Here is a 23,545-nt window from a genome sequence, read left to right as displayed (position 1 = left end):
GACTGGGTTGGAGGAATTGCTAATCCCAGCACTGGGGTGGTGGAAGATAGGAGGGTCCCCAGGATTCGCTGCCTAGTCTGAGTGAATACAAGAGCACCTGTCTCAGGTGGAGACTGTCTCAGAACCCAGATGGACAGCGATGGAGGAAGACACCTCGCATGGACCTCTGCACACTTCCCACACACTCACACCCCCATGCAATCACACTCACACATACGTATACCACCACCACACTTCCCCACAGATCACCGTGACTTTAAGAGCTGGGGAGATGACTCCAGCAGTAGAGTCGTGGCTGCATAGGCTTGAGGGAGGTGTGCAAACATGGATATCAAACAAGCAAGACCACATGACCACACCCTTGCAGAGCACATGCTCTCTAACTACTATAGGTTGCTAGGAATGGCCTTGAGCTATTGACAGTCATTTCTTCAAGTATTTTAGGACAAGTTCTCAAACATTCAGAAACCTTGGGCACAATGCACAACCAGTGTCCAAGCAACCAATTCTTCATGTCCTGCTCACTTGTTTCATTACCCATGAGCCCTTGAACATGTATCTATTGATGTTCACTAATCCATCTTTTATGGTATGCCTTTTTGATTCAGTCACCAATATCTTTCTTCCCAAATGCCACCAGTGATTCTCACCGACTGAAGTTCGGCAGCAACAGTCAGTTGTGGGGGTTCATGTATACTCTGCATTCGGTGGGGTGGCTAAATTTTCTCCCCACTAAAGCACTGTAATCAGAAGCCTGCTGGTCTCCTTGGGAGGCAGGCTTCAGCATGCTCTCTGTCACCTGCCACTTCCTGTTGTACCATGGCATCTTCCCGTTTCTGCTAGTTTTCAGCTGAATTCCTCCCCTGCCTTTCTAGTCTTTGAGATGTGAAGTCGGGCCGCTGAACTGGTCATTCTTTGTGGACCCAGTGCTCACAGCTGTAACTCTCCCTCTGAGTACAGCATTTGCTGCTTTGTGAAGTATGTGCTTCAGTAAGTCCACAGATCCATTATTCACTAACGCCAAGCCTATAAAGAGTCAGGTCACATCCCTAACCCCAGTACTTCTCTCAGGCCCCATCCCAGTCAAAACTTGATACTGACATTAGTCTGATAGGTTCCCTCATTGTTTGTCTCTTGTTCTCAAGCTTCTTGTTAGCATGTGACAATCACACATTCTCAGATGGAATGAGCTGTACCAAGTGGTTTTTCCAGTGTATGGAACACCATTGATATTATCTGTCCTCCACTGATGGTACATGGATATACTACAGGGAGTTCATCTGTCCTCCATTGACAGTATATGGATATACCACAGGGAGTTCATTTGTCCTCCACTGATGGTACATGGATATACCACAGGGAGTTCATCTGTCCTCCATTGACAGTATATGGATATACCACAGGGAGTTCATCTGTCCTCCACTAACAGTATATGGATATACCACAGGGAGTTCATCTGTCCTCCACTGACAGTATATGGATATACCACAGGGAGTTCATCTGTCCTCCACTGACAGTATATGGATATACCACAGGGAGTTCATCTGTCCTCCACTGACAGTATATGGATATACCACAGGGATGTCCTCCACTGACAGTATATGGATATACCACAGGGAGTTCATTTGTCCTCCATTGACGGTTTATGGATAATCACTGGGGGCTCATTTGTCCTCACTTGATGGTATATGAATATACCAGAGTGTCCAAATATCCTCCATTGATGGGGTAAATGGACTTGTGCAGTATTTGGATTTTTGGGATATGGCTTCTAGAACATTCTTGTTCAGTTTTCTTGGCGGAACTCTGGAGTATGGATAAATGAACATGGGATTTTATAAGAAAATTATTTGTTAAGGGGCTTCACATGAGTATGAGAATAGTGTGTGTGTGTGTGTGTGTGTGTGTGTGTGTGTGTGTGTAGGCACGTGCAGATGTACACGCATGTGAGTGTGTAGTCACAGGTCAACTTTGAATGCTGTTTCCTAAGATCCATCTGTCTTATTTTAAAGGAGCATTTCTCACTCAGACCAGGATAAGGCGGCTGGCCAGTGAGTTCAGAGGATGCCCTATCCTGAGCTAGGATCACAAGCCTGCGCCATCATGCCCAGCTTTTCCCATGGGGTTTAGGGATTGAACTCAGGTTGTCCTGCTTATGTTGTTCCTTTTATGAATAGAGTTACCTGCCATCCCAGGATAGTAATTTTTTCATAATAGCTGCTACATTGATAATATCTTTAAGACTGTTAATTGGAAATTATTTTCTCTCCGTGTTGGTTTCTTGCCTGCTTCCTAGTTCTGGGGTTTCAGATAGAAGTTGCTGTGGCAATTATCTTAAAGACCATGTATTCTATTAGTATTTATACCCGTTTCCCCACAGGAGACTCAGCTCTTGGGCAGTGGACAAGATGAGGAGGCTGCTGTCCTTGCTTTGGGGCCCCTCGTTGGTGGGAGCACACATAGAGAGATCAGACTCTGCCAGACTGGGTACTGGAGCCCTGTGCCTCAGGCAGTATCTTATCTTAAATCCACCTTTAGGGGACAGATGGTTTTTTGTTTCGGGAAATCACTTTAATGGGCCTTTTGCTGATGCGAAGGGAAAGCAAATATTATATTCTGCAACAGAAAGCGCTAGTCAGCTAGGCGCTAAATTGCTCCGCATAACGAGGTAAGCGCTGTCTCCCTGGGGTGGAACTGCATCTTTGTTGATTATGTTTTCTTCAGGAAATTCTCCTAAATATGGATTTAATCTGAGCTGTTCCTGGAGATGGCTGTTTGTTCTTAGAAGATGTGGGCTGAATACACTCAAGTGTGTGAGTGGATAGCATATAAAGCCGTGTGTGTGAGTGTGTGTTAGTGTGTGTGTAAGTGGGTATGAGTGTGTGTGAGTGGGTATGTGTGAGTGTGTGTGTGAGTGTGTATGTGTGAGTGTGTGTGAGTGTGTGTTAGTGTGTGTGAATGTGAGTGTGTGAGTGTGTATGTGTGTGAGTGTGAGTGGGTATGTGTGAGTGTGTGTGTGAGTGGGCATGAGTGTGTGTGTGAGTGTGAGTGGGTATGTGTGAATGTGTGTGTGTGAATGTGAGTGTGTGGTGTGTATGTGTGTGAGTGTGAGTGGGTATGTATGAGTGTGAGTGTGTGTGTGTGTGAGTGGGTATGAGTGTGTGTGTGTGAGTGTGAGTGGGTATGTGTGAGTGTGTGTGTGAATGTGAGTGTGTGAGTGTGTATGTGTGAGTGTGTGTTAGTGTGTGTGTAAGTGGGTATGAGTGTGTGTGTGAGTGTGAGTGTGTGTGAGTGTGTGTGAATGGGTATGTGAGTGAGTGTGCGTGAGTGTGTGAGTGTGTTTGAGTGTGTATGTGTGAGTATGTGTGTGTGTATGTGTGTGTGTGTAGTAATGTGAGTGTGCAGCTATGTGTGTGAGTGTGGTGATATGTGTGTGTAAGAATGTGCATTTGTACATATATCTGCATGCACGACAGTGTCTCTGTATGCCTGTATTTCTGCTGGGCTTGGCATGGCTCCTGAATAGCCTCTGTGTAGGAGATCCCACCTCCCCTATCAAGTGAGGTGGCTGAGCCTCCTATCAGGAGAGACTCGAGCAGAATACACAGAGATGGTTACCTGCATGACCCAGGTGACCCTCAAGATGGCTGAGAGAACGGCCACCAGGGTCATGGTGTGGGCAGGTGAGCCCCTCAGGAGTCACGGTACACTTAGCAGTTACTGGTCCCCTCAGCTCTCCCAGTGGCAGGCAGGGCCTTGCTGGTAGCATGGGGTGGAGTGACCTTGGCCACTGAGAGGACATTGGGTGGGGCCTAGTAGGGCTGAAGACAGACCCCAAGCACAGGGAAACAGATGCTCTTTCCCCATGCAGAAAAGCCTCACCTCTGCATCATCCACCTCACCCTTGCTGCCCATTCCTGAATGCTCTCAGGGGCTGGGAAAGGAAACCAGGGTAGGGCACAGGCTTCCTGTCCTAGTGCACCAGCCCACAGATGCGCTGGGAACGTCTAGAGAGAGTAAGGAGCCAGAATAGTCCCTGAGAGGGCATGGTAGGGCATCCACCAATGTGCAACTGTGTTGATAGTGCGCTGCCCCAGGTCTCCAAATGTCCTGACAGACCAGGAGAGGGGTGCACGCATTGGCCTGGAGAGAAGATTGCTGGGAAATCCTTACCTGGAAAGCCAAGTCTCCATTTCCTGCCATTTTGCTAAAAGTAGCTGGAGCGGAGTTGGGGTGCTTGCATGACGCTCACATCCAGCTTTTGGAGCAAGAAGATGACCATTCTCTGGACTCAAACTATGGCATCCTCTAGGAACTGAGGAGGCTCCAAAGGTCAGCTTGTGACTGCTGAGCAGAATCATGGGGAGTGAGGGAGGCAGCCAGCAGGGTTAGGTTAGGAACCACTTGGTGGACAGATGCAATTCTCAGATATGACCACAAGGCGGAGCATCAAATCAAATGTGGCTAAGGAGCGAGTGCCACGAATTCCAAGAGTGGAAACGTGGGAACTTCCACACCCACGCCACTTCCACTATGGCACCAGAGAGCTGTGGGAACAGCTTCAGGACTTCAACTGTCTCCCGTGATCCTTGTGGAATAAAAAAAAAGTGTTGCTTGGATGTACCTCATCAAAGAGACATTCTACAGATGGCACATTTAGGGCTCCAAGGCTCCCACAGAGACCCAACCTCAGACCATCCTATTGTTGCTGCCTGGTGGGAATCCATGCAGCAAGCCAGTTCTAGGAGACTACAGCATGCTGACTGACTACTGCGGCTCTCTGGCTTCCCTGTTCCCTGGGGTCACACAGCAGGCTGTGTGCTCACTGCAGTGATCATGGACCTTGGTCCTACACTGCCCTGATGAGTAGGGAGGGCTTGCAGGGCCGTGGGGATTTCCAGCTGCTTACACTTAGACTGATCTGGAAAATGGCGCCTCCATCCCCGGCTAGTGATTCTACATTCTCTGTAGTGTCCTTACAAGGCATGTTTTATTTATTGGAAGAGGTGGCTGCCTTGGGAGTAATTCTCCTTCGCCATTCTCTGGCAGAGAGGGTAGATTTGCCAGCTGCAGGCTTGGCTTGCTCAGGGTCTCCTAGGGCTGCAAACCCCTGGCACATAACGGGCACTCTCGGTGTGCCTACCGCATCTCAAAGCTGGTGGGGGACACCCGGCTTGGGCAGATAACAGAATCAGTCCAACTCAAGGACAGGAAGTAGCCCTAACCAGGTGAAAGCAGATGACCCTACCAGAACCCAGGCAGGGAGCACCGCCCACATATGATATAAATATATCCAGGGGATCCCATCCAGATACAGAAAGACCTAACCCAGATGCAGGCAGATGACCCTATCTAGGACCCTGGCAGCGGGCATTTACTCATCCAGTCGTCACATGGGGATGTGCAGGAGCCTGCATCAGAGACTGCAGTCAGGAAATAGTCGTGTGACTTGGAGCTGTAGGATAGACCATAACCTGCTGTCCAGCATCCCACTGTCTAGCTTCTTACCCTTCACTACTCACTATTCAGCTCTAGTCCATCGGGTCCTGCGGATGGCCCCACAAAGACACCTCTGCAAGAAGGCTGCCTACCCTCTCAGGAGCCCCAATTTCATCCCTTAGCCAGGCCCAGGCTGCCTGGTTTTAGACATCAGGAGCCTTGGCCAAGCAGTGACAGTCCCTTGGATTCTGAACTCATGCTGCAACAGGTGGGGACAGAGGAAAGATGTCAGGGGCCCGGGAGTTCATAGCACATCAGTTCATGGACCTCCTGACACCTCTCCTCTTGTCCCCACCTGTCCTACTTCTATTGGCAGTGAGAAGTAGGCCTGAGGTGCCCACGCACTTGGCAGGAAGGATGACAGAAGTGCCTAGATCCAGAAAACAGAGCGGTGTAGCTGGAGAGGTTCCCTGGATGGTTAGGAAAGAATCCCTAACCTCAGCCGAGGCCGCCCCAGCATTCCACGTCTGCCTCTGCCCACGGCCCACCCACGAGGGAAAGAGTCAGGGCCTCTGACAGGGCACAGACTCCAGGACACTCCTCCAGGTGAGTGGGAAGACATCAATAAGGTGAACCTCTAAAAGGTTCCCAGTCCCTACAGGCAAACACCTGCAGGTGCCCGCCTGGGTCCTGGGAGGACACTCTGTCTAAGCCCAGTTCTTGGATCCTCGGGGCTGCAGCTTCAGCATACCTTAGTCTCAGAAGAATGGCTGGGCTGATGCAAGAGGAACCACACTACATGGGGGAGTGGGATCCCAGCCCCCAGCACACCCCTGCAGCCCTCTCAGACTCCTATCAGAAGCAACTGGTGAGGAGAGCGGTAGATACAAGGCTCAGACCCAGTGTGGCGAAAAGAAGCAACCAAGAGTGGAGAGAACCTAAACCAGTAGCCGCGTGCCAACCGAGGTGGGGTTCAGCAGGCATGGGAAGTCAGGCGAGTTGTGGGTCACTTGCAGGACTGCAGATGGTACCCCACGAGAGTTCCTCAATGAGAATATGCATGCATGGGCGTGTATGTGTGTGTTCTACTGGGCTCCTCTTGCACACACACACACACACACACACACACACACACACACCAAGGGGGTAAGCAGCCAGGCCAACAGCAAGGTTGGACAGAAGTTCCTGGGTGCCCTGGTCAGGAGACACTGAAAGAGGTTGGAGGTCTTGCACCAAAGACCTAGGATTAGAGGGTTGCAGTGGCCATGGTTCTGCCTGGCAGCAGAAGATGGGGAACAGCTAATGGTCCTTCTCTCCATGATTAGGGTGTAGTTAGGGCCCATCCATGTCCTTGTCACTTTCATCTCTCTGACATCTTGGGGTACCCTGAGAGCAATTTTTACAGCTAGAGGAAGAAACAAGAAATACCCTAAGAGACTCCATGACAAGATGGGGATTTCTGCCTCTGTGGGTGGGGAGTTCTGGAAGGACACATTGCACTGAGCTACAGAACCCATCGCCTGCACATGGGACCCTGGGCTGTGGTAGGACTGTCCTCAAGGAGCACTCTGTTGCTACCATGAAGGAGAGGGTCTGTCTCTACATCTCCATGGTCCCTTTCTACAGGGAGGCTCAGAGGCCTGGTGTTTACCTGTGACTCCCAAGACTCCCATTATAGAGTCTGGGTTATTCCCTGACCCCATGGAAGTGGCATAGAGACTCAGATGTGGACAGGTGGCTTCCTGTGCTATGGGTCTGCCTGCAGCTCCTTAAGAGTCAGGTGACTCTCTCCGAGCCCCGAATTGGGCAGGGTTTCAGACTGCTGAAAAAGACCTGGTTGGTTGGTATGTCCTCAAATGGTAGAGTTGCATTCACTTAGACTCACACCTGGACTCAAGCTTTAAAAGACAGGAAGTGCAGTGTGGTCCTCCTCATTCAACATTTGGCTCCATAGACCTGCCCACTAGACCTTCCAGCCAGGGTGATCTCACAGGCAGAGCCAGTGGGCATGCTTCTGTTCATTTCTCCTAAGCACACCTAGGGAGCATACATACACTACAGCTATGCCATGACAGGCTTGATTTTCCCAGCCCATGCTCACTTTGCTCTCAGAAACCCCGTGAAGTAGTCACTCAGTCTCAGCTCATGTGGATAGGACTGTCTGTCTGTCTTCCCAGCTCTCAGCCTTCCTGCTCTCTTCTGGTCTGTGGAGTTCACCTGGGCCATCCATGTGCCCTGCCCAGGCAGGTCAGGGCCAGGGACACATTGTTCCAGATGGGCCTCTCTATACCACACATGACTTCACCATCCTAGGTTCTACGACACATTCATTTCTTCATGTTGTCAAATCTCTAGTCAGTTCTCAAACTTGCTCATGTAATAATGGGACTTTTTTTTCCTGAACACTCCTCTTTAACTATGTGTGTCTTAACATCTTGGGAAGGCACTTGCAAGCTGGAAAGAACGCTGCGTGGTCCTGGCCCTGGCGTTTATGGCTGTGACTCACCTGGCTGAGCCTTCCCTAACTCATTGTTCACCCATGTGGAAAACAAGATACGTCACCCAGAAACCCTAGGGGTAACTCAAGTCCTGACCTCTCAGGTTCCTAACCCTTGGGGTCACACACCGTAGATAGATCAGGTGAACATTCACCTGAGACCTGGATCATGTGGCGGTCCAACAGTTTCATAGAGCCAGCAAGAGGAGCCCAGTAGAACGTGTGTGTGCATGGGACGCTCTACAGACAAGCCCAGCACTGCTGTTAGCACCCAGGGCTTGGGCACAGGAACACAGCTATTTGTGTGTTCTTGGGAAGAACACAGTGCAAAAAATGGGACCCTGGGCCCTGAATGTGACCGTGAATGTTGGGGTTCTCTTGAATAGTTGGATTGTCTCTCCAGCAGCAGGGCAGCCTGTGGCATCTAGAAAAATAAAAGAAAATCAGCTTGGAATCCACCTCTTGGCAGTTCAGGCAGTCAGCTTTGATTGAAAACACATCCTCAGATTCACAGAGAATACCGCTGAAGAAGCTTGGGATGGCCTGGGGCAAGATAGAGCAGCTCCCTGCTGCATTCCCAAGTTCTCCTGGTAAGGACATTATTAAATTCATCTGAAGGTCAAATAAGATCCACAAATCAAAAACAACATTAGCAAGTAAAAACAGGGCTGTGAGATTCAATCAGGACATGTTTCCCTTGGGTAGGCATCTGCAGAGCTTCACCTGACTGAGGGGCTGCTGGTCCAGCTTACGGCCTGGTAGAGGGAACCGAAGAATTGGGAGGGGGCATTTGCAAGCAAGAGCAATGACAGTGGTGAGGTTAGCTTCTTACTTATGACTCCGAGGCTTCAAAGAAAACCAGCGGGTGGAGCATGGTGTACCAGAACTCCCCTGAGCCATGTTTTAAGACCCTTGACAGGCAGGGTGCCTTTTGCTTTTGTGACCACATGACCAAGAGGATTGCTCCTCACAGAAGTCCCATTCAAAAATTCCAACTCCGTAGGACCACATGACAGTGAGGGCAAGGATCATTGGGGCTCCCCAGGCCTCCCCAGATCTCCATGGGGGAATGATTTGAGGTAGATTCATATTGTCTTTTGCATGATATCCAAGTCCCTCTTGGCCATGGTTTTATGGTCATCTTACTTCCAAGATAAATGTTTTTGTCCTGAAGGACTTCCCCCACTTTCCAAATGTTCTCTCAACTGCACACACACACACACACACACACACACACACACACACACACACAATTCATCTCAGGGCAGCATCCAGACTCAGCCACTAATCCCAGTGCCAGCTTGGTGATGCAGTTCCTTATGAAAGGCACCACCGTTGTCCTCCAACAATACAGCAAGAGCAACAGATTCAAGGATTCATGGATTCTCTGCCCTTCAGAACTTCCAGGGTTCTTGCGGACACTGAACATTTGTAAAAGGTTGACATGGCTGGGCCTTGCCCTCATTTCAAGGATCAGAAGCATTGGTCTGCTACTGCTTCATGGTCCTTGATCCTACAGATGGAACCCAGGTGAGGAGGCCTCTCAGTGACCCGATTGCTTGGGGTGACGTCTGTGAATGTGAGGAGAAAACACAAAGGCTGGAGCAGGTGAATACTGTACAGGCTGAGCCTCCCAACCCGAGTCCACAGTGGCCCTGGATCCCTCTGTGACTGAGCCACCTGCTCCTCTGATTGTGACTGGATAGGCACTGGGGTCCTCTATCCCCTTTTCAAACCGTTCTGGTCTAGGCTTCCCGGGGAGGCTCAGAGAAACAGCTGTGAGCAAAGCCTTCCAAGTCACTGCCTGAGGGCAGATTTTCTTCCAGGAAGAGAGGCAGGTGGCAAAGGAGGAGAACGGTTGTGTTGGATGATGAAGAGCTATAGAAACACTAACACAAGGCATAGAGGCTGGGGAGACTTGGTAGGAGCTTAGTGTTTGACCAGCCCTCAGGGACAAGGCAGAATCAGGAGGAAGAGCAAGGTAGGGAGTCTGGAAAGGCCCAGCAATGGAGGCGGGAAGGGGCTTCTGTGAATGTCTGCCCTAGAAGTACTTGGCTTGTGTAAAGCCCCACCCTGTGGGTGACACTCAGCTTGAGAGCTCTGTATTGGTAAGACAATTGCCCAGAGTTCTTGGGGGTTCATCGGCTGATGGAGGGTTCGGCTTATTTGAACTTTTTTCTATTTATTGTGCTGTGATATGCAGGATTCTTTTTGTATGGGCAGTATAACACATCTATCATTGTGTGATTCTGTTCACAATAGTTTCACGTTACGCAGACCAGATAGATCAGACCCAGTCTGTAGTCACCTCTGGTTAGTCTCTGACCCTTCGTCAAGAGATCTCTGCAGTCCTCTAGTGGATGCCAGGGTGGGGTATGAATGACAATGTGTAAGTTAGGTTAACTAGTTGCCCAACGGCACCACCAGGATTCATGCTAACAAAAGAACTCAGCCAGATAAACGGCAACCCCAACTCCATAGCAACAGGTGGGCGAGCTTGAATGTGCCACAATAATGGGACAATTTGGTTACATGTTCTATAGTACTGAAATTCATTTTAAGACTCAGACTATGAGGTTATGTTATGGCTCATTAACACATAGTAACTAACATAATTGCACAACCCCAGACACATACATACAAATGCACATACAAGTGCACATACACCCAACGTGGTCCAAATATGCAGAGGACATCACTGCTTTGCTGGTGCCCTGCTTTCATTTCTATTGCTCTGTAAAGCACTCTGACCAAAATCCACTTAGGGGATAAAGGTTTATCTGAGCTCACAATTCCAGGTTATAGTCCTTTATAACAGAGAAGTCAAAACTGCAGGAACGTTAAAGAGCTGGTCACATCACATCAATAGTTGGAAGTAAGAAGAATGAATGCATGTTTAGTGCTCAGTTCACTTTCCCCAGTCTTAGAGAATTCAGGACCCAATCTTAGGGAATGGTGCCACCCACAGTGGACTTGGTTTTCTCAAATCAATTAACATAATCAAGACAATCCCCCACAGATATACTCACAGGTCGACCCGATCTAGACAGTCTCTCAGTGAGACTCTCTTTCCAAGTGATTTTCATGTCAATTTGACAATTAAAGCTAACTACCACAGCTGCCTTTTGTTTCTTCAGAATTTTGTTTTAACCCCACATTCCATTCCTCTGGGCTGACAGAAACATGAGCTTGGCTACTTAACCTTAATTATTCCTGAGACTTGTCTCCAATAACCCTCTCACCTATGATTTCTGGCATCGAGTGTTCTGGGAGATTTCTGTCATGTGTAACATCATTTTCCTCTGGAGGAATATTCTGGAAATAGTGGCTAATCTTTTCTTTTTAAGCTAAATATAACTTCTCAAAGAGGAAAAGGTGGGAATGGATGCTCAGTAATTAGCAGAAGTTAATTAGTAGTGTATATACTATAAGTCCAGGTATGTGAGCTCCTTAGAATTTACCACACTGTGATTTTTCCCTTTAAAACATAATGAAACTATCAACAAAGTGTGTTTTATTCCTATCTGTGAAAATAATAAGCTGTCAACTTTTAGGAGAAAAAAAACACGGCAATTTGGGTCACATTTAATTTTCTTCAAAAAGTGCTGATAAAACACTATTTCAAGGAGAACATGGTATGTAGTGAATCCTATGGAAATGACTAATGAGCTCTGAATTGATATCAGAGCAAGCTGCGGAACACAAGATCAACATAGAAGGAAAAAAAATCAGTTCTATTTCTACACGTGAGGGAAGAAGCAACTGAAGGCAGGATTATCCCAGCATCCCCATTTACAACCGAAAGAATACACTCTTCAGACTCTATTGAGAAAAGCACAAGACTTAACTTTCACTACGTATAAAACTTACATGCAGAATAATACAGAGCATGGTTGAAAGACACTGAAGAGGGCTTTCATGAATGGAAGGACACCCCAAGGTCATAGGCCAGAAACCTTGCTGGAAGAGCGTCTGTTTGGCAGATTATAATCCTTGCTCTTTCATCACTGGGGCGGATGTTTCCGGGGAAGGCAGTTTGCCGCTGCTGGTTACAGTTCACAGATTGTTGACTTACAGTAGGGAGATAAAACTGGTAATTTTGGCCAGCCTATTAGAGAGGCATGAAGGCAACGGTGAAGCCCCTCTAAAGGCGAGGTCTACCTGCGCACTACAACCTTCATGCTTCTGAATATCCTCCTCGATGTCAACCCCATGGGTCGTGTACTCACCTGGCCAGCTAGGAACTGAGAGTTCAGAAGTCATCGACTCATTCCCATGAAGGATCCTGTGATAGTTCAATACAGAACAGGTCAGTTTTTAGGCAATGCATGGAGACAACTGGACGGTCACATTAGAAAGAAATCAGACCCTTGTTTCACGGAACATAAAAACTGAACTTAAAATAAACCAAAGCTTAAAATGTAGATACCAAGACTTTCAGAAATAAAAATAAAACACAAATTTACATGACTTTGGACTAGACCGTGGTTCCCTGAGGTACCAAGATCACATATAATAAAAGAAAATTGGACTTAAACTAAAAACATTTTTTGAGAAGTGATGATTGAACGCAGGGCCCCATGCAAACTGCGGAAGTCCTGGAGCACTGAGCCACCCTCGAGCCCTCTTTTTAGTTTGGACCTTGAGACAGGATCTTATGAGAGAGCTAAGGTTGGCTTTGACATCCCTTTGTAGTCTATCCTAGCTTTGAACTTGTAATTTCTCCCACCTCAACTTCCCAAGTGACTGAGAAGACAGCATGTGTCATCTAGTCTGGCTAGAAAACTGTCACTGAGAAAATAAAAGGCAACCTGCAGACAAAGAGAAAATACTCAGAACTTAGTAAAAGGTTTAGATTTAGAATATAGAATACAACTCACACTGTTTAGTAACAAAAAGACAGTAACTAGAACATGGGTAGTGGATCTAATGGACATTTCCCCACGGAATATAGATATACAAGTGCCAAAATGGTGGTCAGCAAAGTGAGCCAGCAGAGAAATTCAAGTCAAACCACTACAGGGCACCGTGACTATGTGGAAGATGAACATGTCTGTAAGGAAGGAGAAAAGAAAGAGGAAGAATTGGCAGGGATGTCCAGATGCTGAAACCCCTGCACATGGCTGTTGGATCTGCAACGTGCTGTGGGTAGGCTTCTCAGAATGGTAGCATGCAATGCATGACACGATAATTGTACTCCTAGATGCACAAGAGAGAAATGACATGTCCAGCTGGAGAGATGGTTCAGTGGTTAGGAGCACTTGCTGCTCTTGCAGAGAGCACAGGTTTGGTTCCAAGTACCCATGCAACAGCTCACAAATACCTCTAACTCCAAGTGCAGGGGACTGATGTGCTATTCTGGTCTCTGTGGGTACCAGGCATTCACCTTGTGCATGTATATACATACAGGCACTCACACATGCACAGACAATATAAAGTAAATACATCTTTTATGAGGACATGCTGGCACACAAAAGTTCATAGCAACATCACTGGTGGCAGCAAGAAGGAGAAAAACCACCCAAACACCCAATCAACTCACACGTGGCTAAAGAAAATGCAGTGTGTATAGAAAAAAAAGTGAAGGATTAACGAGTTCTTGCATTAGTCAGCTTTCCATGGCTATGATAAAATACTTGAGGCAACTGACTTGCAAAGAGGAAAGGTTTATTTTGGATCAAGGTTCTGAAGGACTGAGGCACTCGATCATTTGGGACTCTGGTGATGGTGGCACAAATGGCAGGTGTCTTAGGGTTTCTATTGCTGTAAAGAGACACCATGACCACACCACGGCAACTGTTATAAAGAAAAAACATTTAATAAGGGCTAGCCTAAAGTTTCAGAAGTTTAGTCCGTTATCACCATGACGATAAGCATCAAAGCGTGCAGGCAGACATGGTGCTGGAGAAGGAGATGAGAGTTCAGACTAGTAGGCAGCAGGAAAAGAACTGGTTTGAGCTTCTGAGACCTCAAAGCCCATCCTCTAGTGACGCACTTCCTCCAACAAAGCCACACCTACTCCAACAAGGCCACACCTCCTGATAGTTCCACTCCCCATGGGCCCATGGCAGCCATTTTCATTTAAAATACCACAGAGGGGCAACAGTCTTTCATGTGGGTCTTCTTAAAGGCCTAAGGATCTCTTACAATGAACCCCCAAATTTTCCACAGCACCTGACAGTATCCTAGGGAGCAAATCTTCAACGAATGGTGTTTCGTAAGCCCCTCATCCAAATCACAGCGATGCTTCGACCTTGAAAACAGTGTGCCACGTGGAAGGCCCGGTTGCAGATGACCACACACTGCAGAGCCGGCAAGTGGCTGCGGTTGCTTAAAATAGGTCAGGGAAGTGAGGCCAAAATTGAGTCACTCACTACCCATGGACACAGAGTTTCTTTTCAGGGTTCAAAAGTGTCCTAAAAATGGTTATACTGAAGGTGCAGCTGAGATCTCGTGCTGAGATAGAATGCGCTGGAGGCAGAAAGGGCAGGAGAGATAATCTAATTCCAGGAAGAGTGAAACCAGAGACGTGACTCAGCAGGTGAAGGAGCAGTCCGCCAAGTGTGGCAACCCGAGTCCAATGTCTAGGGCCCACATGGTGGAGGGAGAGAAGTGACTCTCAAAAGTGACCTTCACGTGTGCACCACAGTATGCACTGCAGTCCCCCCACTTGTAAGTAAATCTATCAGAGAGAGGAGGGGGAACATTTTGCCCTTTATGCTGAGGGTAGAGGAAACCAGAGACCCAGCTGTCTCCTCCCAGGAGGCACCCCTTAAACTCCCCTGCCACACACCTGACCTTCCTTCTGTAGTTTTCCTACATAGTGTAAGGCTGTCGCCGGCACAGCGGAGAGAAAACAACTGCGCTCTTTCCTTTCCCAGTTTGGTCAAATTGTAAACAAGTCTATATTTCCTTACTCATTTCTGTTTTCTAATTTCTTTCGAAACTAAGGTCATGAGTTTCCAACCTAATGGCTGGGAAGCAGCTGAGTAACTCCACACATACACTAAAGCATCAGATTGTATGCTTTTAAATGGAGGACAATGAGTCACAGTGAGTTCTACCTCGATAGAGACAATCAAGAAAAGACCAATGTGACGAAGTGGTTCTATTAACAAGCGCTTACCCACTAAGAAACACCTCTAAGGCTCCACTAGGGCCTCAAAAGAAAATGTACAATGAACATGGAGCAGTGCAACTTCTCTCACCAAGACTCCCTGTGAGTTCAGAGGCTGAGAGGGTGGACTGGCCGACAGTTTCCTGTCAGGGTCAAGTCTATTACGAAAGAGAGAAAAGCAGTAAGGATTATCCCAGGAAATGCACAGCGGAGATCATCTACAGCAGAGGGTCTCAACCTGCAAGTTGTGACTCCTTTGTGGGTCATGCCACCATCTCACAGGGGCCATCACCCAAGACCACCAGAAAACACAAATGTTTACAAAATGATTCATGATAGCAGCAAAATTACACAGTTAGGAAGTAGCAACAAAAATAATTTTATGGTTGGGTTCACCACAACATGAGGAGTTGTATTTATTAATGGGTTACAGTAGTAGGAAGGTTGAGAACCACTGATCTATTACAATGCTCAAAACACCCTTTCTGGCCACCATTGGGACCTTATCCATCCCTGATCCTAGAACAGGGTCAGGCCAGGCAGCACAATACTCCTGAATTTCATTCTTGCCTATTTGGGACCTGCTGCTCTTGAAGCAGGTCAGAAGGTAAGTAAAATGGCGTCTGGAAGACCGTGGGCAGCTATACCTTCTCCTCCAACCCCACGTCATCTGTGATGACGTCAGAGACCACCGAGTCAGACGGGATGGAGATTAAACCTCTGACTTGAGCCTCTCGGCCTCTTCCCCTGAGCCTCTCCTGGTGATAGACGACCCCTTGAGATTCACCGCCATAAGACATGGTTGAACCTGGTGTCTCAAAAGTGACACCAGAGACAGAAGAGCCGTCAGACAGGAGATGGGCACAGGTGAGTGGGAAAGAAGACAAACATGTATGGATTGGGAAAAAAGACAGCAAGCAGTGGGAAAGATGATCACATGGCTGGCGACCTTTGGGTGGAAGCCAGGCTGGCCCAGGGAACAGTGATAGTGAACCACATGCAGGCTAGGGTAGTCAATAGGGGACTCTGAGGACAGGAGGTTCCACTGAGTGAAAGGGATTGTTAGAAGGGTGGACTTTGCACTGTCAGGGTACTGGCAGGAGGGGGGTGACACTGGAAAGTTTAGGGCAGTGCTAAGGTAAACAGCAATGCTAAGAGTCACTCCCTCTGCCGTCCTCCTGTAGTCTTCACTCCGAGAGTCCGTTTCCTACCCCTATGTAATTACAATGGCCAGTGGCTTTGCCTGGGGACCAATGTCCAGACACACAGGTGAGGGTGAGGAATGACTTTGCTATTTGTATGAATCATGGCGGTGAAGGCTGCTTGCTACCCGACTGTCCTCCCTCACAGGACATACGTGAGGGTGTTAGTGGTCGCTTTCCTCACTGCTATAACAAGATACCTGAAAAAAGCAACTTGAAGAGGGGGAGGGTAATTTAGGCTTACAGTCTGAGGGGAGCAGTCCGCAATAATAGGGATGGCAGGGTAGTGGGAGTGAGGTGGCAGGTCACGTTGTGTCTGTAGTCAGGAAGGAGAGAGATGAAGGCTGGTGATTGCTCTGTCTCCTTCCCCCCATGAGATGATGCCATCCGCACTAAGTGTAGGTATTCCCATGCCCCTTAGAACTCTCTGGGATACCCCACAGACATACCCAGAAGCATGTCCTCCAGATGATTCTAAAGCAAAAGAGGACAATGAAGGTTAGCCTTTGTCATGATCAGGCATGACGATCATAAGACCTGCGATGTCATTGTCTCATTGTGTCAATAGCCTTGACTGAGAAAGGCTAACCTGCCCTGGTCTCTGCTCAGCCTGACATAGTGTCTCCCACAGCTGTCAATGGGATGAACTGTCCTAATTAACAACAGGAGAAGAGACTTGCACACCCTCTGTGGAGTCAAGTTCCACACGTGGTGTGTTGACTGAAGTGTGTGCCCTTAACCCCAAGTAGCGTCCCTCAAGAGCAGTGGTTCTCAGCCTTCCTAGTGCTGTGACCCTTTAATACAGTTCTTCATGTTGTGGTGACCCTTAATCATATTCTTTCGTTGTAATTTCTTCTTTCATAAGTAATTTTACTACTGTTACGATTCATAATGTAAACATCTGACGTGCGACCCTACAAGGGTCAAGACCCACAGGTTGAGAACTGCTGCTCTAGAGCCCAGCCCTTAATCTGTATTCCCTAGGGACCATCACACTGGAACTCTGAGGAAGGGGTACCCCTACTCCTACAAGCTGTCTGTTGGTGTCTCATAGACTGTGTGGACCAATGACACTTGCCTTGAATCTTAGGTATGGCATGAGGACAGCAGGGGGGATGGGCAGAGTAAAAACTTTAAAATCTGCCCCCATAAAACCTGTGTAATTGTGCTTCCCCTCAGTGTACAGAGAGGCCCGGCTCCAGGCAGAGAGAAGAGGCATGGCTTTGTAGTGAGAGCAAAATGGGGCAGTAGAGGAAGCTTCAAATACCCAGAAGAAGGTAGGGAGGGCCACCTTTAAAGCACTGCATGACTTATGGGAGCCCGGTGACCTATAATCCAGCCACAGTCTGGTACATAACCCAGACCTGAGTGACCATCAGTCCTGACCCAGCATGGTGAGTGACTATCAGCCTTCCATTAGAGTTGACTGGGTTGGCGGTGGGTCCTGTATCCTTCCCAGGAACAGAGGTATCCTTCATTCACAGTCATGAGACACAGAGGGAGACAGGAGCCTGGAGGGTAGCTGTGTAGAGTGAGGCATTCCCAACAGATCTGCTTGGTTTCTGGTTCGTTCGGAGACTCCCAGGCATGCCAGTTCCCACTGTACCTGTCGGGCTGGAAACATCACTACGACATATGGAGACTAGCTGCCTCTGGGTCCTGGCCCCCAGCAGCCAGACAGGGACTAGTCCTGGGCCTCACCGGATGGAAAAGTCCTTTTATCACTCTCCAGAATTAAGTCGGCCTGGATTCTCCTCCACTAGCTACTTCTAGCCCACAATCTGGCCTCCAGCTCCATCCTCTGCCTCAGGGATCCTAGACCTTCTCTGGTCTCTGCCTACAACCTAGGCTCTAACTAAAGCTTACCATGGGGCACTTATGGCTTCTGCAACCTCAACTCCCAACTACATGCCCTACTCTACCCCAAATCCTCAACTCCCAACTACAGGCCAAAGCAGGTGGCTCGGGGTGGTCAGGAGTGGGTGGAGCCCTCCTGAAAACCTATAGCCCACAGTGAAGCAGGAAGCCTGCTGCGAGCTCAAGGTTGGCTGTGCAGAGCTGAGTGGCTCTTCTCACAGGCATTCGAAATTGCTTTAGTGCCCCAGGAACAAGGAAGGCAGAGCAAGAGAGAAAGGGCTTGAAACCCAGACATCCAAGGAACTGGAGAGAAGGGTGAGCCTCAGAGTCTACCAGTTTCTTTGCAAACTGGTAGACTTCTTGCAGAAAAGGCCAGGTTGGCTGGCCTTCAGGGTCTGAAGCTCTTTCACCAAGAGAGTCATGTTGGAGTGCAGCAGCCCTTGGAAATGGGGAGTGGTAGAGTCCCCTAACAGCTCAGACTGTCTTTAGAAATGGGAACTGGAGAGCAGAAGGCTCTGTGGGAAGTCCCTATACCAAGCTGCCCAGGTATGGCTGGCTCACTGGCCAGGTTGAGAGGTAGCTGAACGTCCTGCTCACAGTGTGCAGTGGGTACATTAACTTCTCTGGACCTGGCCTCTAGAGGTGTGCTCCAAGGAAGGCAGGGAAATGGGAGAAACAACAGCGTTCGCCCACACCCCTCGCCAAGCTTGGCAGCTATCTGAGCCGGTGCTGGCATGTTGGGTAGGCAGATGGATTACAGTGGAGCTCAATTTACTGAGTGAGGTCAGCAGCTCCAGCTGTCACCCCACGCCTTTGGAACTGGAGCCGCCATGAAGATGTTCTGGCAGGAAAGAGACCTATCTTGTCTCCCAACACCCAGACTGGGCCCTCACACCTGCAGGTTGGTGACAGATTTAGCATCTGCCCTGGCACCCTCTCTCCCTCCTCTGCATTCTCTCCCCACCTTGGTCTGCAGCCTGTACATCATGGGACCTGCCCCCTGTACTTGCCAACTGGCTGTTGTGCATGGCAGTGACCCAGCACCAAGAAGACATTCCTGATATCCAGTGCGGAGCTTTCTGTCTGGGCAGAGAGGTAAGAGAGATAAAAGGCTTACATTTGATGAGCTGGAGGTGGGAGATAGAAGGTGTGCTCAAGAAGTAAGGAGACAGCCTCAAAAGGTTTTGTGTGGGCCGAGGAGGGAGGGCACGAGAACCAAGAGCCAAAGGCTGTATTGCCCAACAGTTGGCATAGGGTGGGTATCTTATGACAATGCTCCGAAGGGCCAGCTGTTTCTTGCAGGAAGTGGATGGCAGCTAGGGTTCTCAGGAAAACAACCCGATGATGTTCAAAGTGCAAATGAGGGACATAATCAGCCACGGGCTTAGCCACTGTGCTTTAGGGGGGAGCCAAGTGGGGTTAGAACAACCTGGACTGAAGATACTAAGCCAAGGGCAGGGGAGGACAGGGCCACTGTGAGGACAGAGGACAAGCTTTAGGCGAATACACTGCACTGAAGGAGAAAATGGTGAGCAGATAGGCATGGGTGCCAGGTCCACTCATAAGAAGCCCTGGTAGAGAGCAGGGCTGGGTGGTGCCACCAAGGCCCATCATGGGTGACAGCTGAGAAGCAGGGAACCTTTCCCTTAAGTCCTGGTCACTAAGCTGCTTCTCCACTGCCATTCAGCAACAGAGGCTTCTGTTCCTGAGGTCAGTCCCAAAGTGAGTTCTTTTTTTATTCTGAGTAGCGAAGAGGAGCTTTCTGGTCGACCACATTCACACTATGTCCTCACATGAGGGCCCGGATCTCTGATATAAGACCTACTATCCAGCCCAGAGTAACTCAAAGCCCCAACCCTTTCCTGATCTTGGGGCCTTCCCATTACTTTCCATGTCACTGTGTCCTGGTCATACAGAGGCCTTCCGTGTCTGTCTCATCGACATGAATTAGTCTGGGATGCCCATCAACAAGCTATGCATTCATTTTTTTCTAGTTCTTGCCCTACATCCAATCAGATTTTAGATTTAATCCAGTCTTCAGTAAAGGCCCCATAGATGGCAGCAGTCCCTGGTCATATAGGGGAGTAGTGTCTTGACGTCTTGGTGACACCTTCAGATTGAATCTTCTCTTTGTGCCTAAAAATATTACCACAATGCTGGTTGACCTGGTGTAAGACTTGAAAGGGCCTTAGTGTGTCACCTACACCTGCCCTTCTCAATTCCTGTCACCCTGAGTAGCAAGCACATTTTCAGAGACTAGGGAGCTCACTGCAGATTCAAGGATACAGAGACAAGGGGACATTTCTGATGGCAAGACAGGGAGGCTCACAGAAGTTGTTTTGAAACAGCCCTCCCTTCCACTGAGACTCATAACAGGAGTGTTCAAGGATCAATAACAAGGTGGCACCCATCCAAACTCGGGCAGGCCATGGCTGGGTGGACGCCCTTGCAAAAGTATTTTCTGAGTAAGGTTGCTCTGGCCTGTGCAAGGCTGCGGTCTGGCAGGGCTTTCTGGGCCATTCCTAGATCAAGCACAAACGTGAGCTCACCTCCTTTAAGCACTCTTGGCTTTGTTTACTGTTTGCTTTTTGTGTGTTCTAACCTGGGTAACCTCATTGATTCTATCAGTATCTCTAAGTGCAGGCTCTGAGTGGATTTCATCTGTCAGCATGTGGACAGAGGAGGATGACAGCAGGAGGGTGAGGAGCCTCACACTGGCACAGTCCTTTCTGAGAAGGCTGTCCTTTGAGTATGTCCTTTCTGTGTTTCTCTGTGTTCAGCCCTGTGGGGAATGGGAGGAGGTATTCTCTGTGATGGAGACTACACAGCATCTCTCTGGAGGAAGAGAGAGCCTGTGGGGAAAACAAGAAGTCAAGGCATAGAACTTGGAGGAAATTGGTGAGGACACTGGGCCAATGAATCTTCACTTATCTGCCCTGGGTTCTCAAGCCTGCTCTGCAGTAACCTTCAGATGATAGCCAAGGGCCCAGAGGCAACCTGAGGAGAGGAGCTTGCTTAGAGGCCTTCACAACCAGTAGGCTGGTCTAGCCTAGGACAGCTGAGGTCCTTGGCCTACTCCCTTTGCACTCACACTAGTCCGGGTGTTTTTCTGTCTCTCTTCTGTCCAGAGGACCTCCATAATGGGGCCCTGTGTTCTGTGGCTAAACCAGGTTTTGACCTAACATTCTTGCCTTGCCAGCTCCTAGGTTTGGATCCATGCTGGCTTTTCTTCCTGACTGCCTTTACCATCCAGTTTGTGTTTTCCTGAATAACTGCTCCCTCTCACAGCTCCCTGACACCCCAGGTCACAGAAGCCTCAGCCCTCTTCCCTAGCAGGCCTGTTGTAAGGCCATTTCATTCTGCCTGGGGTTAGCTGCGGATACTTTCTGTCTTTCCCCATCTCCTGGGACTTGCTACTGGTTGGTTGCATGGGCCAATGAGTAACCAGACACAGATTCTAGTCCTGGATCTGCCTCAGACTAGGCAGCTCCTGTTATCACCTTGTCCCCAACTTCCTCTTCTGAAAAGCATGTTGTGTTGGCTGATGTTGCCACGAGGGCTACGTGCTTCAACCTGAACAGAGCACTGGGCAGATGCTGTGCCCATGCTAGAGGTCTACACAGGGAAGTGAGCAGTAGAGACAGCCACTCCACCGTGGAACACATGATACTTCTCTTTTAAAATTTCTAAAAGCTAATCGACTGTTTATTGCCACAAAAATTAAAATGCTGAAATATAAGTAGAAATTAATGCAATTGTTGTGGGAATGAGAAATGTAAATGGCTTAAGCAATCAAGAGGGGGAAAGCACTCATCGCTAAGCCATCTGCAGGGAAGGCAAAGACACAGACAGGTGAGGACCCAAAGCACTCCCAAGATAGACTTCATAAAGTCTAATCATTAGACAGCTGGAGCCGGTGTCAGAGCAGGAAGGCTTCGGGGCAGGGAGTTACCCGGAGTGCAGAGAGGACATCTCACAGTGATAGAAGGGGTTAGTTCAGGAGAGCACGAAACAGACATGAACACACAAAGCAAGACCTGGGAGGAGCTGAGTGTGATGGCTGACAGCTGCAATCCCAGCACTCAGGATGTGGAGGCAGGAGGATTTCTGTGAGTCTGAGGCCAGCCTATGAATCTTGTCTCAGCCAACAGAGCAAAACAAGACAAAACCCAACACAGCAGAGATGAACCTTTGAACAAGCAAACACACAAGCACGGGTGGGATTTTGCAGCAGACAGAAGGATCCAGGAAGATGCCTAAAGCCTGAGTAGACCTGCTCAACGGCCTGACCTCAAAGTTCATCAAGTGACACCAGAGAGCAGCAGTTCCACCCACTCTGTGGAAGTGTTCTCCAAACACCCGGGAACCAGGAGAGTGTCATCTCAGGCCACAGAAAAGAATTCAGCAAATAACACTGGGAGATTTGCTACCCACCGGGGCAATTTTGTCTTTAAAAAGTAGATCTCTACTTGATGTCATTCAAGGAGAAACTTCACATTCATTTGCATCCTGTAATATTAAAACAGGAAGATATGTTGTGACTCTGGAATGGGGAATGAGCCCATGAACTAGCATGAGAGTGGCTGGTTTGCACATCAGGAGCATGACAGCAAATTCTTAAAGCCACCACATCACAGAAGGTGTTTCACTCAACATAGCCAGGGTCGGGATCCAACATACATTAAGAGTTCCCTAAAGTACTAAGTAGTAAACCACAGTAAATTGTCAAAGACTCGTGCCATGTTGAAAGATTTGCCAAGCCAACTTATGTATAAGAGAAGAATCTGCCCCAACTCCCAAACCAAGAGGTACAATCCATGCCATTGATGACTAGAGAGACAGATTATAAGTTGTAAAACTTCCCCTCTGTATCCATGAACAAACACCTCTTTATCTCAAGTTTCTCCACACACATGGAGATGAGTTTCACATGCTGCTGGTGGGCAGACAACATGGTCCGTTTGGATAGCAAATTGCTAACATCCAATGAATGTGAAGCATGTACCAGCACTGTGACAGTGCACCCTTAGCCTCTGAAAGAGGCTTCGAAGAACATTACTGTACTGGAACATTTATTTCTACAATCATTACATTTTATTTAGGGACAGATACTTGGGGGTGAGAATGTGCATCAGATTCAGAATATCACAGTGTCTTGGAGGGAGCAGAAGTGGGCCCAAGAGCACCTTTACCAGAAACTCAACACTGCATTTCTTAAGCTGATTGCTAGGTTCAGTGGCACACATTACCGGTTTCATATTATTATGGTTGAATCTAGAATGTTCCCCACAGGCTCATGTTTTGAAGATTTGGTCCCGAGGTGATGGAACTACTTTGATGGCTGTGGAGCCTTTAGGAGCTGAGGTCTGGTTAGCAGGGTCTGAAAGACTAGAGATGGTTTTTGAAAGGTAAGACTTGTGCCTGGTTCCAGAC

The sequence above is a fragment of the Rattus norvegicus genome, chromosome 9, assembly GCF_036323735.1.
Source record: "Rattus norvegicus strain BN/NHsdMcwi chromosome 9, GRCr8, whole genome shotgun sequence".
Classification (NCBI taxonomy): Eukaryota; Metazoa; Chordata; class Mammalia; order Rodentia; family Muridae; genus Rattus; species Rattus norvegicus.
The sequence above is the reverse complement of the archived record's forward strand: the minus strand, read 5'-3'. Positions refer to the sequence as shown.